Source organism: Tiliqua scincoides, chromosome 5 (genome assembly GCF_035046505.1).
Source record: "Tiliqua scincoides isolate rTilSci1 chromosome 5, rTilSci1.hap2, whole genome shotgun sequence".
NCBI classification, from domain to species: domain Eukaryota; kingdom Metazoa; phylum Chordata; class Lepidosauria; order Squamata; family Scincidae; genus Tiliqua; species Tiliqua scincoides.
In genome coordinates this window covers 101,417,648-101,433,158 of record NC_089825.1, presented here as the reverse complement: position 1 = coordinate 101,433,158, position 15,511 = coordinate 101,417,648, and the positions used below count along the sequence as shown (strand labels likewise).

The 15,511-nt window shown below is 49.8% G+C and overlaps 1 pseudogene; it reads right to left on the bottom strand.

Annotated features, from left to right (window-relative positions):
• Positions 1–13,484: 13,484 nt before the first annotated feature.
• LOC136652667 (olfactory receptor 8H3-like) lies at positions 13,485–14,747 on the bottom strand (annotated as a pseudogene).
• Positions 14,748–15,511: the final 764 nt, after the last annotated feature.

Sequence of the window (15,511 nt, the reverse complement as noted above, 5' to 3'; positions counted from 1 at the left end):
GTACCCTGTATTTGAAACCCAAGGATTTCAGCTTCTGCAGGTTCCCGAACTCGTGGGTTGAACCCACATGGACCTTCCAGAGGCGAGGGGAGCACAGCTCCCAGAGGGTGTTCTAAGGGTCAGGAAGGCCATGTGTGGCCTCCATAGACCTCAGAATGTCTTCTAAGGCTTGTGGGAGGTCTTAGAAAGTCACTTCCACTTTTTGGTAAAAACTGGAAGTGACGTTTTAAGGCCTTAAAAGGTCTTCAGAGGGTCAGAGAGGGCTTCCTGGCCCTCTGAAGGCCCTTTAAGGCCTTAAAACATCACTTCCAGTGTTCACAAAAAACTGGAAATGACCTTCTAAGACCTCCCAGAGGGTCCCCTCACCTCTGGAGGATTACGGGGTCTCAAAACCCACGGATTTCATTATCAATTAGTGAATGGGCATTGGGTTAACACAGCGTTTTTCAAACTGTGGGTCACAAACCAATTTCAGATGGAGTCCCATTCATTTCAACAGGTATTTTTTTTTAATATATTAGACGTGATGCTGTCATAGTACGTAACTGCATTTTGAGAAATGTTACATATCTGTACTTTTAGCAGGCTACTATGCATATGCTTTTAACAATGATAGTCTATGGGGCTTACACCTGAGTAATTATGGATATTCAGAACGCGATACCATAGTCTTTCCAGACTGAAGGTGGCCAACTATATTTATGGATAGGAGTGCAGCCTTTAGGATGGTTGGGGAAGAAATGAGCTTGGGAGGGTTAAGAGGATTTTTCTTTTTTAAAAATATATTACCATGCATTCCCCAATAAATACAGCCGACAACAGGTATGGGATTAAATGGGCCACTTTATTAACTTACAACAAGCGCAACAAGGCAAAATAGGAAACAATACCCAAACTAAGTGCAGGGTTCTAAATGGGGGAAACGGCCTAGCCGTCTACGTCCCCCAGTCTCATGGGGCGTCCACCCAACTCCAGGCGTAGCTCAATTGTTATTAAGCCCGCCTTTCACTGTCGCCCAAAGAGGGTAAGCCAGCCAAACTACTCTGCCTTCAGGTCACCCCTGCAAGGCCCCGAAGTTAAGACCAGGGGCTAGCCAGCCTGCCTCCCTGAGCCGGTCAAGCATCCAAAGAGCGGTTCTGGTTCACCCCTGCCCTTGCTGGCTTAGATTGGACGCCGGAGAAGGTCTTCTGTCTACCCACCCCGCACTTCTACCGCCACAAGGGGAGGTCAGCCTAGCGCTTGGCCTTCCCTGCACCCAAAAAGAGGTTCAAGCCTTGTTGCAACTCTGAAAGAAAGCGCATATAACCCATAGGAGAAAGGTGAACTCCATCGCCACGGTAAAGAGCAGGCTCCTCAAAACCAATACTGGGATGATGGATAGCCGCTCCACCAAGCTCCGTGATGACCCTGCCCAGGTAAGCATTGACACTTTTGCGTGCTACCTCAATTCTTTTAACACAACTCGCCCACCGCCAAACTCGCCTAGGCAGCATGTCAGACCACAGGATAGTGATCCTGGGAAACCGATGGACTAATGAGTCAAAATCCTTGCGGGCCTGGAGCCTCAAGGACATGGACGTCCTCTGACCCAGGTCATTTTCGCCCAAGTGTACCACGATTACCTGCAGCAGGGGGTTGACAACAATGTACTCCAAAAAGGCCAGGAAAAATTGGCCCCAACACATACCCCTCTTGGCCAACCAATCGATGTGCGCAACATCACCCAGCGCCAGCTGAGAGCCGAAACTGGATGACATGGCATGCTTCTGAGCCCAAAAAACTATGGAGTGTCCGCAGATCAAGACCCTGGCTGGGCAGCTCCTTCGCGGACCTGTGGGAAAAAGAAGCACATCGTGAGATAAGCTCACTGGACAGGCCAAGAGAAAGGAGGAATCCTTCCTCCGCTCTAACTCACCCCCATGGCCAGTCACGGTCAGTGACCTGGTCCGCCTTACCTAAACTTACAGGACACCCCACCTACCCATCACGCTGACACTGGCGCTGCACACGCCACTAAGCCCACTAAGCCCACTAAGCCCACTAAGCGCTGCCAACAGAGCCTACGCGGCTCTGACACATCTCGCCAATACTGGCACGGCACGCGCCCAATAAGCGCTGCCAACAGAGCCTACGCAGCTCTGACACAACTCGCCAACACTGGCGCAGCACACGCGCACTGAGCGCTGCCAACAGAGCCTACATGGCTCTGACACATCGTGCCAACCTGGCAGTGCACACATTGCGCCCACTGGCGTTGCACACGGAGCCCTAGCGGCACCTTTAAGCACGTAGTATTTAAAGGCACCAGAGCGCCATCTACCGATGCGCCTGATGCCCTGGGGGGAGAAACCAATGCTGGCCGCAATGGATGCTGCCCCAATCCTAAACGAATGCAGCCCAAACAATTCAGGCCTCAGGCCTAATTGAGACAGCGCTCTTTTAAAAAATGGCCCAAAACTGGTAAAGGGGAAGGGGGGGCGATCCTCGTGGCGGAATAGCGGGCCCACTCCTGCAGGAGCCATTAAGCAGCACTGTTCCCTGTCAGATACTGGACAAAGACACTGGCTCGGAGCCTGTTACAACTGAATCCACTGCCCACGCCCTAACTGGTATGTTATGGAGGAATAAACTCCCAGACCGTGACACACAGTCCCCCCACTGAAGGACTCTGTCAGTGGGGGCAAACCGTGACCTAACCAAAGCAGCCGTGGGGGCCTGGGATCCGGATCCAGCCTGGCCTCGGGGCTAGCAGCCGAAAGCGTTCCCCCTGAAATCGAGAGAGAGCGTCGGCTATGCTATTTTCAAGCCCAAGCACATGTCTGGCTGAGAAAACAGTGGTGATAGCAAGACACTGTTTGACAAAGAATCTAACCAGATTCATAACCCGGGGGGAGATCCCATTGAAATCTTTCAAAAACTCCCACAATTTTTACTTGCTGGACCCTAGGGCACTAGTCAACATCCCTATCAGATTATCTAATTTGTCCCTTGGCAGGCGGTTGGCCTGTGTAACTGAGTCCAACTTGATACCTTAAAGGTGAGCTTGCCAAGGGGGGCCCTCTGTCTTCTCGTGTGCCAGGGGGACCCCCAGCTGCTCACACAGCACTGTAAAGTCACCCAGGAGCCGAGCACAGACGCCAGACCCAGATGGTCCCATAAAAAGTAGTGGGCAGTGGATCGTAACCCAGTTCTGAAATGCACAGTCCATTCCAAAAATGTACTGGACGCCTCAAAAACCAAACAGGAAATTGAACACCCCATTGGCAATGCCCTATTGTCTGGCAGAAATCCTGGGGGTGCACTAGAAGCAATCTAAAGGCAGACTGAATATCTGCCTTGGCCATCAAGGCCCCAGGGCCACACTTCTTGAGGCAGGCAACCGCCTCGTCTAAAGAAGTGTATCTGACTGAACACTGGTGGGTCCGTATCCCGTCATTTATGGAGGAACCCTCCGGAAAGGACAGGTGGTGAATCAGTCTAAATTGGCCCTGGGCTTTTTTAGGCACCACACCCAGGGGGGATACCTGCAATTCCTCCACGGAGGAACCGCAAATGGTCCAGCTACTCTACCCTCTTCTAACTCCTTGGCTATTTTTACCTCGCACCACCTCCTCCATGCCAGTCACTGACCGGAGGTTGTGAGCGAACGTGGGGCTAACCGGAGGCGGGGCTAGGATCTTGAAACCAAGCTGAAAACCTGCAAACAATAATCTGGCTGCAGAACGATCCGTATAAAATTGCAGCCAGTAAGCCAAGGAGGGAATCTCAACTGGCGTCGGGCCCTTTGCCAACACCAGTTGAGGGTCCACCACCCGGCTTTTTCCCACGGAAGGGGCGGAAACCTTGCCGTGGTCCACTGATCCATGGATATTTTGCCACGGGATGCCCAGCCCCACACATGGGGCAGCCATGGGAAAACGAACATCCCGGCCTGTTGCATTTGCCCATGGCATTAAATTGGAAGCAAGCATGAGGGGTCTGACCCCCCTGCACACCCTCAGGTGCTGCAGGCTGCACGGGTTTGGAACGAGCAATCAAATGCCCGCTATCCGCCCTATCCCCCAACGTTGCCCTAGCCGGCAGGACTAACTGCACCCAGAGTTCCCACTGGGGTATAGTCCAGTCCAAAGATGGGTCCTGCGTGGCTCTGATGTGAAATTGACGGTCATAAGCCATCCAAGCCGCACCAGCATGATCACGCAAAGCGCGATGAATAATGTCCAGGTATTTGAATAGCTTCCCCGCCTTTTGGGGGCGCAACTGGACAGTGACCCCAGCATAGACAATGAACCCATTCAGCCAATTGGTCCAATTCTTGTCTATCTTCCTCTGCCTGACAGTTTCCTCATCACGCCCAGGGTCTCCCACCTTGGGGGTAGGCTCAGGCTCAATGTGAAGGAGACTGAACATGTCCACAAAGTCACCCCGCCATATCTTCTCCTTGACCGACATGGCGAGAGCCCAGAGGGATGGTGATGATGCCATACAAAACCGTAGGCTTCTCCCTCTCCACCACCAATCCCAATGACTCTTCCCCCCAGTCCACATCCTGCTGGTCCAACTCTGTGTCAGCCGTGGCAGGATAATGACCACACTGGGGGGGTGCCCTGCTGGCCCTGGGACCAGATTTGGGACAGGGATATGTCCAACCCAGGGCCCAGGGGTACTGGGGGTAATTGGGCCCCTGCCAGAAGGAAGGAGGCCCCCAAGGAGACCAGGGCTGATCTGGTGCAGCCCGGCTAGGTGCCCAAGGAATGCCTTCCTTGTCTTCCCACACAGACTCTGCATTGTGAGCAAAGCCCGCCCACGGCTCACCTTGCCCACCGCAGCCACTTTAACAGGCCTTTTAACAGGACGGACCACCTCCTCCTCCACTTCTAGGGTGTTGCCGTCCTGCACCTCGCCCTCCTCGACAGTAACGTGCTTATCCTCCAGAACATGAACCTGCCGGGGAGGGAGAGAGGCCCCTTTACTCATCCTACCTGATCTGCGAGGTACGGGGACTGCCCTGGAGCTGGAGCCCCCATCACCCTGCCCCGCTGTGCGAAGGGCCTTCTCTTGTTTTTGCGCGTCATAGCGAGCCATTACAGCCCGCAACTCTGCCATTTGATCCTCCTCATCCGACGATGAGTGAGGGGAGGGGAGAGGCCAAGCTGGAACTGGCTTTTTGGCCGCCTTGCCACCCGACTTCTGGGCTTTCTTCCCCATGTCCACCCCCCTGTGAAGAAATATCCCAGTAGGGGCCCACCACCCCCTGTGTTCTAATTTTTTACTGGATACGATACGAAAGGGAACAATCCGGAAAGAGGACAGTCGTGGCAGCGCCACCGCAGCAGCACAGTTTCCTGCCCCTCACGAGGCGACTGGAGCCCGCTGACTGGAAGTCCCCCAACTCTGTAAGGCAAAAACCCTAGGGCAGTTGAAGCCCTCAAAATGGCTGCCGGTCAATTTTTTTTTTTAAGTTTCAAAATGTCGGCGCGCCACAAGGCAGGCCTAAAATGGCAGCCAGCCACGAGGCGCCCCCCATTGGCTGCCAAAATGAGGCCCGAACAACCTCCCTCCAGGCAGGAAGGCACCCGCAGCCCCTATTATCGGGGTGCTCTAGAGCCCTGCGTCCCACGGCGCAGCAGGCAGAGCACGCAGCAGGCAGCCCTTTGATGTTGCTGCTCGGTCAGAGTGCACAACGGGCCACCCTAACTGCTGCTCGACTGCAGAGCACACAGCGGGTCATCGCCTGGGCGGCCCTTTGTTGTTGCTGCTCAGTCAGAGCGCGCAACGGCCCCCCCGATGACAGTCGCTATGCAGAGCATGCAGCGGGCCACCCCCCTCGATGGCACTCTGCAGAGTGCGCAGCAGGTCACCACCCCGACACAGTCCGCAGAGTGCGCAGCGGGACGCCCTCCTCACTATCGCTCACGGGGCCGCTTGTCCCTGTGCCCCGGAGCAAAAATGCAGAGTGCACAGCTCACTACCGAGAGGCTGCCCTCTGCCACAGTGATGGGAGCCTGCAAGCGCGGATCTCCATGCCTCAAGCCCCGTTGTGGGGCAGCCTCTCTCCGCTCCTGGAAAAGCGACCTGCTCGGTCGCTTCCAGGAATGGAACTGAGCCGGGTCTAGCGCCTGCGCGCAAGATCAGGCTCAGTCACCCGGCCCCCAGGGCCAGCCAGCCAATCAGCTGGCAGCAAAGCCCTGCTGCCGGCTGATAGGGGGATAAGCCTGGCAATCATTGCTAGCGTGCCCATACAGGCACGCTAGCTGCCTTAATTATTAAACTTATACTTATTGTAAACTTTTAATTTATTTGGGCTTAGGATAATCCTCATATTCAAAATCCATACCATGTATTCATCGCAATATTTTCTCTTTACCTGTTTGAAGAACTGAAGACTCTTTTGCCCCAAAATGTTAGATGTGTCCTGAGAAATTATTGATGATTGATCACTTTCCTCATTATGTTTCACTTTTTTTTTAAATTGTGCCAGCTTTCAAACACTGATCCATATCTGATAATAAAACACCAATTGAGGGGGGAATTCTAGCAGTTTGTGGGGCTTTTGCAGTCAGCTAACTGCCATCCTTCCTACCTTGCCACCCCTGCAAGGCATTTTGGGATGCTACCTCCCTTTCATTGTCATTACTGATTTTTTTTTTTTTAGTACACCCAAAGGTCTACCCCTAGGGGTATACCTACCCCAGGTTGGGAACCATTGTCCTAAAGGAAACACAGCATGAATAAACACTATGGAAAGAAACTCATAGGATATCCCGCCCCCCCCCCCCCCAATATGCAAGCAAGACAGAGTCTTGAGTTAACTGGGTTGAGCTCTAGCAGCCAAAAATCCTATCAGGATACAATGTTGCCTGAGCTAGAGTCTCTTCATCACCATGCAGGGGTTTCGGTAGGATTGGGCCTTCAGTAATAGGAATGACCAGCTACTAAAGGAAGTAGTTGTCCCCTTTATTTACACTCTTCATCTTGCCATACCTGACTGTCACTAAGATCTCTTTGCTAAGGGTCAGTCAGAACTGGCTCACAATGGGAGAACTGGGTGCTGGGTTAAAGACAATTATAAAACTGAAGGAGCAATCCTAACCAACTTTCCAGCACTGGCATAGCTGTGCCAGTGGGGCATTCATTCATTCATTCCACCTTTATTGGCATAAACAGTAGTTAGCAACCTTCAATCTTGAAAGACTATGGTATCGCGCTCTGGATAGTGGTTCTGGAACAGCGTCTAGTGTGGCTGAAAAGGCCGATTCGGGAGTGACAATCCCTTCCGTACTGGGAGCAAGTGCAGTCTGTCCCTGGCCTGTCTCCCTGGCTATGGGCCTTCCTTCTTTGCCTCTTAGCCTCAGACTGTTGGCCAAGTGTCTCTTCAAACTGGGAAAGGCCATGTTGCACAGCCTGCCTCCAAGCGGGCCGCTCAGAGGCCAGGGTTTCCCACTTGTTGAGGTCCACTCCTAACGCCTTCAGATCCCTCTTGCAGATGTCCTTGTATCGCAGTTGTGGTCTACCTGTAGGGCGCTTTCCTTGCAGGAGTTCTCCATAGAGGAGATCCTTTGGGATCCGGCCATCATCCATTCTCACAACATGACCAAGCCAACGCAGGCATCTCTGTTTCAGTAGTGCATACATGCTAGGGATTCCAGCATGTTCCAGGACTGTGTTGTTTGGAACTTTGTCCTGCCAGGTGATGCCGAGAATACGTCGGAGGCAACGCATGTGGAAAGCATTCAGTTTCCTCTCCTGTTGTGAGGGAAGAGTCCATGACTCGCTGCAGTACAGAAGTGTACTCAGGACGCAAGCTCTGTAGACCTGGATCTTGGTATGTTCCGTCAGCTTCTTGTTGGACCAGACTCTCTTTGTGAGTCTGGAAAACGTGGTAGCTGCTTTACCGATGCGTTTGTTTAGCTTGGTATCGAGAGAAAGAGTGTCGGAGATTGTTGAGCCAAGGTACACAAAGTCATGGACAAACTCCAGTTCATTTGCAGAGATTGTAATACAGGGAGGTGAGTCCATATCCTGAACCATGACCTGTGTTTTCTTCAGGCTGATTGTCAGTCCAAAATCTTGGCAGGCCTTGCTAAAACGATCCATGAACTGCTGGAGATCTTTGGCAGAGTGGGTAGTGATAGCTGCATCGTCAGCAAAGAGGAAATCACGCAGACATTTCAGCTGGACTTTGGACTTTGCTCTCAGTCTGGAGAGGTTGAACAGCTTTCCATCTGATCTGGTCCGGAGATAGATGCCTTCTGTTGTAGTTCCAAAGGCCTGCTTCAGCAGGACAGTGAAGAAGATCCCAAACAAGGTTGATGCAAGAACACAGCCCTGCTTCACGCCGCTTCGGATGTCAAAGGGGTCTGATGTGGAGCCATCAAAGACAACAGTGCCCTTCATGTCCTTGTGGAAGGATCTGATGATGCTGAGGAGCCTGGGTGGACATCCGATCTTGGGGAGAATCTTGAAGAGGCCATCCCTGCTGACCAGGTCGAAAGCCTTCGTGAGATCTATGAAGGTTATAAAGAGTGGTTGTCGTTGTTCCCTGCATTTCTCCTGCAGTTGTCTAAGGGAGAATACCATATCAGTGGTGGACCTTTTGGCTCGGAATCCGCACTGTGATTCTGGATAGACGCTCTCTGCAAGTACCTGGAGCCTCTTTAGTGCAACTCGGGCAAACAACTTTCCTACAACGCTAAGGAGAGAGATGCCACGGTAGTTGTTGCAGTCACCCCTGTCGCCTTTGTTCTTGTACAGTGTGATGATGTTTGCATCCCTCATGTCTTGAGGTACTCCACCTTCTCTCCAACAAAGACAGAGGATTTCATGCAGCTCGGTGACGATGATCTCTTTGCAGCACTTTAGGACTTCAGCAGAGATGCTGTCTTTTCCAGGTGCCTTGCCAAAGGCAAGGGAGTCCAGGGCCACATGAAGTTCTTCTAGGGTTGGTTCACTGTCAAGCTCCTCCAGCACAGGCAGGCACTCAATGTTGTTCAGCGCTTCTTCGGTGACTACATTTTCTCTGGAATATAGCTCAGAGTAGTGCTGCACCCAGTGTTCCATCTGCTGAGCCCGATCCTGGATGACCTCGCCTGCGGCAGACTTCAGAGGGGCAATTTTCTTCTGTGTTGGACCTAGGGCCTGCTTGATACCATCATACATCCCCTTGATGTTGCCCGTGTCAGCTGCTATCTGTATCTCGGAACAGAGCTGGAGCCAGTAGTCGTTAGCACATCTCCTGGCAGTCTGCTGGACTTTGCTGCGAGCAGCTCGGAGGACCTGCAGATTGCGCTCACTGGGACAGGCCTTGTATGCTGCTTGAGCTCTCCTCTTTTCCTCAATGACTGGTGTCAACTCCTCAGAGTGGGCTTCAAACCAGTCTGCCGTCTTGTTGGTCTTCTTGCCAAATATGGACAAGGCGTTGTTGTAAACGGCATTCTTGAAATGTTCCCATCTGTTGGATGCGTTTGCATCGACCGGGCCTGGAAGAGATTCCTCAAGCGCTCGTGCAAATTCCTCCACTTTTCTCTGATCCCGGGTCTTGCTCGTATCAATGCGAGGTCTTCCTTCCTTTTTTGTGTGGTACAGTCGCTTTGTTTGCAGTTTCACTCTGCTGCACACCATCGAGTGGTCGGTGTCGCAGGCAGCACCCTGATAGCTGCATGTGATCTTGATGCTGGGAAGGCTGGAGCGTCTGGTGAGAATCAGGTCGAGCTGGTGCCAGTGCTTTGATCTTGGGTGTCTCCAAGAGACTCTATGTTGGGGCTTCGTGTTGAAGAATGTGTTGCTGACACAGAGACCGTGATGACAGCAAAACTCTAGCAGGCGTTGGCCATTTTCGTTCATCTTCCCAGTGCCGAACTGACCTAAGCAAGTGGGCCACGAACTGTTATCAGCACCAAATCTAGCATTGAAGTCGCCGAGGATGAACAATGGCTCTTTTACGGGGATCTTCTTGATAGTGGTGGCCAGGTCATCATAAAATTTGTCTTTGGCTTCTGCTGGAGATGACAGACTTGGTGCATAAGCACTGATGAGAGTGACAGGTCCTGCTGATGACTGGAGCTGCAGGGACAAAATTCTTTCACTTCCCACAGTAGGTGGGATGATGGATTTCAGCAGGGTATTTCTGACCGCAAAGCCAACACCATGTTCCCTGGTTTCGTTTGGTGGTCTTCCCTGCCAGAAAAATGAGAACTTTCGCTCCTTGACAGATCCGGAATCTGGCAGCCTAGTCTCTTGAAGGGCGACGATGTCCATCTGCAGATTGCTCAGCTCCATGTCGATGACAGCTGTTTTGCGTGCATCGTCTATTGCTTGCAGGTCATCAGAGAAGCCAGGTGTCATTGTCCTTATGTTCCAGGTGCCCAGCTTTAGGGCAGGAGTTTTCTGTTTTCTATTGCATGGTGCAGAGTTGTCGATCCGCTTGTCGGTTTTCACCCTAAACCCCACGCACCCCGTGAGGTTAACGGACCGTGGCGAGGCAACACCTTACTGGCTGGGGACTGCCCAGCTTAAGGCGGGCGGTAGCTGCCCAATGAGATGCAATGATCTCTCCCACCGTCGGAAGCAGCCCCTAGCGTCATGCCCTACGCCAATCGAGCAAAGACTTATAACCGGTAACTGCTGCTTCCCGTGTTGTGCCGACGCCGTATGGCGAAGTTGGAGTGTCCTCTCCAGTGCGCGAAGCCTGGGTAAAGAAGTTATGGAGGATAGGCTGTTACCCATGCAGCAAATCCCCCCTCTCCACGTTGCTGGAATGAACCAATGGAAAGGCAGAAACCAATACAGTTGGTTCCAGCGGCGTCGCAGGAGTTGCCAGAACATGACTGTGTTCAGCCATGAACTGCCTCAGGGACTCCGGCTCCGGATTTTGCCTCGAGGTTGACTCCTGAAGCCTTTTCCACAACTGGATGTAGCCACAAGGCAGTGGAGGTTTGGGATCAGAGTTTTCCTTCTCTTAGATGTCTCCCTATTCAACTTCCTGAGAGCCACAAACCCCTCTCGTGCCCCTCCCCCTGCATCCCATTTGTCTCACCACCGCTCCCTGTTCAACTTCCTGATACACACAAACCCCTCCAAGTTTGTGTGCATAAACAATCCAACAAGAAAACAAAATTAAAACATTCAGGGCAGACACCAATCATTGATCAGGCAAAGAAATACAGAGGAATTTACGCCTCGACGGTGCCTTAAATATATATTTTGCTACATTTGATGAGCGGCACTTATTTCTCCCGTCTAACAAGTATCGGACCAAGTCTGTATCTGAACCATGAAAGCTTTCCAGGAATGGATATAGAAATCAATGGTGTAAATCAATATAGTGGGTGCAATACAAAAGTACCTGGGTCGAGGACTCTTTTGAGGTCAGGTCGCAAGAACATGACTGGGGACTTTCCAATGGTCTATTCAATCTTGCTCTTAGTACATTTGTAGATAAGATATTAAACCTACCCAGTGTAAAGGCTCTACGAATTGGAGGTGAACACAGGAACGATACATAGCTTGAACTCAAATCAGAGGGCCATGAAAGACCAATATAGAGAGGCGAACAAGACTTACAGGCTGCAGCTTGTAAATCCTGTTTCTCTATATTGAATAGTCGGGTTCAAATAAGCTTGTAAGCCGCAGACATGGGTAATCCTCCTATCAGATCAGTTGATAAACCTAGGAGCTGGAGTCTTTTGTGAAATAAGGTTAGACCAGTGGAAAAAGAAACATCAGCAAGAATTTTGGAGAGCATGATGTTCTGATTTGCCTAGAAACCGACCCTTAGCCAAAATCTCAAGAATCTCAGCCAGGCCAGTGTTTCAATTTTATGCAGACCAGCTTCGAGGCACAATGCTGCATAAGGGACGCAGTGAGGTACCGCAGTGAGGTACCACAAAGATCTTATAGGGGAATCTGGATTGAACATGTTCTACTAGAGTGGAAATGGCTGAAATCCAGATAGGGGTACCAAACAGCAACTTTGCCAGAACCTTGGACTTAAAGATCTGCACCACTGCTGGGATATAAGAATTGCCCCAGGTGTAAAAAAACCCGCAAAGTAGCTTGAACTAATAAATTGCTTGAGTTAATAGCAGCCTGGCGATGGGGTGACCAAGTATGCCTATGATGAACCAGAATTCCCAGGTACTTGAAAACTTTAACCTGTTCGATTACCTTCCCATCAAAGGACCAAGAGGTAGGTTTCCATTGGGAACCAAAAACCACTATTTTAGACTTCTCAAAGTTTAATGGCAATTTATTGGAAGTGAGATATTTAATACGTGAGTTGATTAAACGCTTCAAGCCAGTGGGGCATGTGCTACATCCTGCAGTTTGGAGACAGTCTTGGAGGCCTTCTCAAGGTAGGACAATGTTTGTCCCCTGACCTCGAAGTTGCATTGCCCTTATGTCAGTGTTGGAAAATTGGTTAGGATTGTGGCCTGAATTTCTCATGAGCAGGATGCAGATATTCCTGTGAGAAGACATATACCGATGCTGACCAAAGCAGAAGTGGCATCGCTAGAGGGTGCGGGCTGCACCAGATGACACAATGACACCTCCCGGACACGGCAGGAGGGTGACACCACTACTCACCCCAATTTTTAAAATCTTCATATTTTCGAATAATACCATCATGTTATATATCAGTCAATGTGTAATTTCATGCAGAATTCAATTAAATGAACCATGTTGAAATATCTCTATTCTATCAGAATTTATAGCCAAAAAACCAGTAGGGATGGGGCAATGGTACATCATCACGCCCACTACCCATGGTATTTTTCTGCCCACTGCATGGGAGGAGGTCCATCATGGGGGTGACGTGCTGGTTTCTTGCACCAGGGGACTCAAACCCTAGTGATGCCAATGCTAAGTGGGAACTTGGTGTGAGGCACTGTGTCAATTCTTGAAGTACATTATACATTTGTAGTGCATGATGTGCCTGTTTAGGCTTGAATGGTTTTAACTGTATATTCCATCACAATGGCAATAGTGCCTTAATAGGTACCACTGGAATATGACTGGACATTTATATATATATAGTATGTGGCACTTGGAGAAGCACAGTGCCATCCACAGAGGCATTAGGCAGACTTTCATCAGGTGCAACTCTAAGCTGTGCAATGGAGGAACATTTCACCTGTTGAATTTCTGCCTTGAATGTATTATCTCCCAACTCGATGTCAAACTGAAAAACCGAGGCACAGTATGGAAACATGGAGCCTGATTTGTAAAGCCAGCAAACTGGCTGGACACAGTGCTGGCCCATCCATGAGGCCTCCCCCCCCCTGCACTCCAGTGCTTCTCCCACTGCTCGCCAGTGAAGGTAAGTCAGCAGGAGGGGTGGCAGGCGGGTGGAAGGGGGTGTGGAGAGGGCAGGCTCAGCACTGCCAGCACTACCAATATAGAATCCCCCTTCATGAATCTGATCCTATGGTGTGGGTCTATGCAGACCTGAGATACATCCAAAGAGTTTTAATGGAAACAGAATCTCAGGATTTTAGTCTCAGCATCTTTCTAAACGCTGCTTTCATTTCTTTGTTCTGCAAACTGTATATGATGGGGTTGAGCAAGGGGGTGAGGATGCTGTACTGTATAGAAAGGATTGTATCTAAAACGACTGACGTTGCTGAGCTTAGCCGAAGATAACAAAAGTAGCCTGTTCCGTAGAAGAGAATCACTACAGTGAGGTGAGAGCTGCAGGGAGAGAAAGCTTTATATCAGCCCTCTGTGGAGTTAATCTTCAGACCTGTTGGCAACCTTCAGTCTCGGAAGACTATGGTATCGCGCTCTGGATAGTGGTTCTGGCACAGCGTCTAGTGTGGCTGAAAAGGCTGATTCGGGAGTGACAATCCCTTCCACATTGGGAGCAAGTGCAGTCTGTCCCTGGTCTGTCTCCCTGGCTGTGGGCCTTCCTTCTTTGCCTCTTTGCCTCAGGCTGTTGGCCAAGTGTCTCTCCAAACTGGGAAAGGCCATGCTGCACAGCCTGCCTCCAAGTGGGCCGCTCAGAGGCCAGGGTTTCCCACCTGTTGAGGTCCACTCCTAAGGCCTTCAGATCCCTCTTGCAGATGTCCTTGTATCTTCAGAATGGCAGAGATAATGTAAATATAGGACAGCACAGTGAGGAAGAGGGAGATCAACCTAACAGCCCCTACACAAAGGAAAAATAACATTTGATTGGTGAACGTGTCATTGCAGGATAGAGAGATGATTGAAGAGAGCTCACAGCTGAAATGTCTTATAACATTGGAGCCACAGAATTGTAGCCTTAAGTGTGGTAATGTGTTTATAAGTGCATGAAAGAATCCAATTATCCATGCAGTGGCCACGAGCTTTCGACAGAATGAGATATTCATTAATTCCATGGAATGCAGTGGTTGGCATATGGCAGAGTATCTGTTGTAAGCTATGGATGAGAGGATAAAGACTTCTATAGTGGCTGAAAGCAACATAAAGAATGCCTGAGTGAAGCACTCACCAGCAGATGTGGTCTTCTGCTTCCCAATGATGGTCTCCAGCATGCTTGGGACAGTGACCAATGAATAACCCATATCCAAGAAAGAGAGGTGGCTCAAGAAGAAGTACATGGGACTCTGGAGATGAGGACTGATTCTTACAGCCAGCATGATCATTCCATTCCCTACCAGGGTCAACAGATAAATCAACAAGAATAGGGAAAAGAGGAAAATCTGGAAGTGTATATCATTTGAGAGTCCACTGAGAGAAAAGTAGAACTGAGCAGAGTGGTTCCCCATTGACAATCTTCAACATCTATGAAATGACAAAAGAAAATACAGGTAGGACGTCAGTATCCACTTATTTGGTACCCCCTGATTTGATTTACCACTGATACTGAGGTGCACCTTTAAATGCCTTGTAACAAGAAATAAAAGCACCAAAATCAAATTTGCTACCTTCATGCTGTTAAATAATTATAATTTCATTCCATTAGATTCCATTATTTACCCCATCTAGTGGCTCAAGGCAGTATAATATCTATATCAATGCATTCTGTGGTGACCTGGGTCTTTAAAGCTATTTTTCCACTGAATTAGTATCCATTGATTCCTTTTATCCACTGGGGGGTTCCGGAACAAGGCAGTGGATAATGAGACATGACCAGTAAACATATCTGAAAAAAATCTTAGGAAGAAATAAAGATGACTCATTCATGCAGGTTGAGATTTGTGTTTGAATTTGACCAGCCAAATTTCACCAAAACTATCCTGTATTGGATTGCAATGCTAGAGAGTCACAGTGTCTGCATTATTATGATAATTTTAATTCACTGTCTCTCTTTAATATGACTGCTTGTATGCCAATAAAGGTTTCTTTATCTATCTATCTATCTATCTATCTATCTATCTATCTATCTATCTATCTATCTATCTATCTATCTGAAATCAAAATTTCAGTTTGATAGATAAATTTTGTGATGGATATGGAAGTGCCTGCACAGGCAAAACACCCAAGAAAAACAAGGAAAACAAGAAACATCAATAAGACTATCCACATTTCT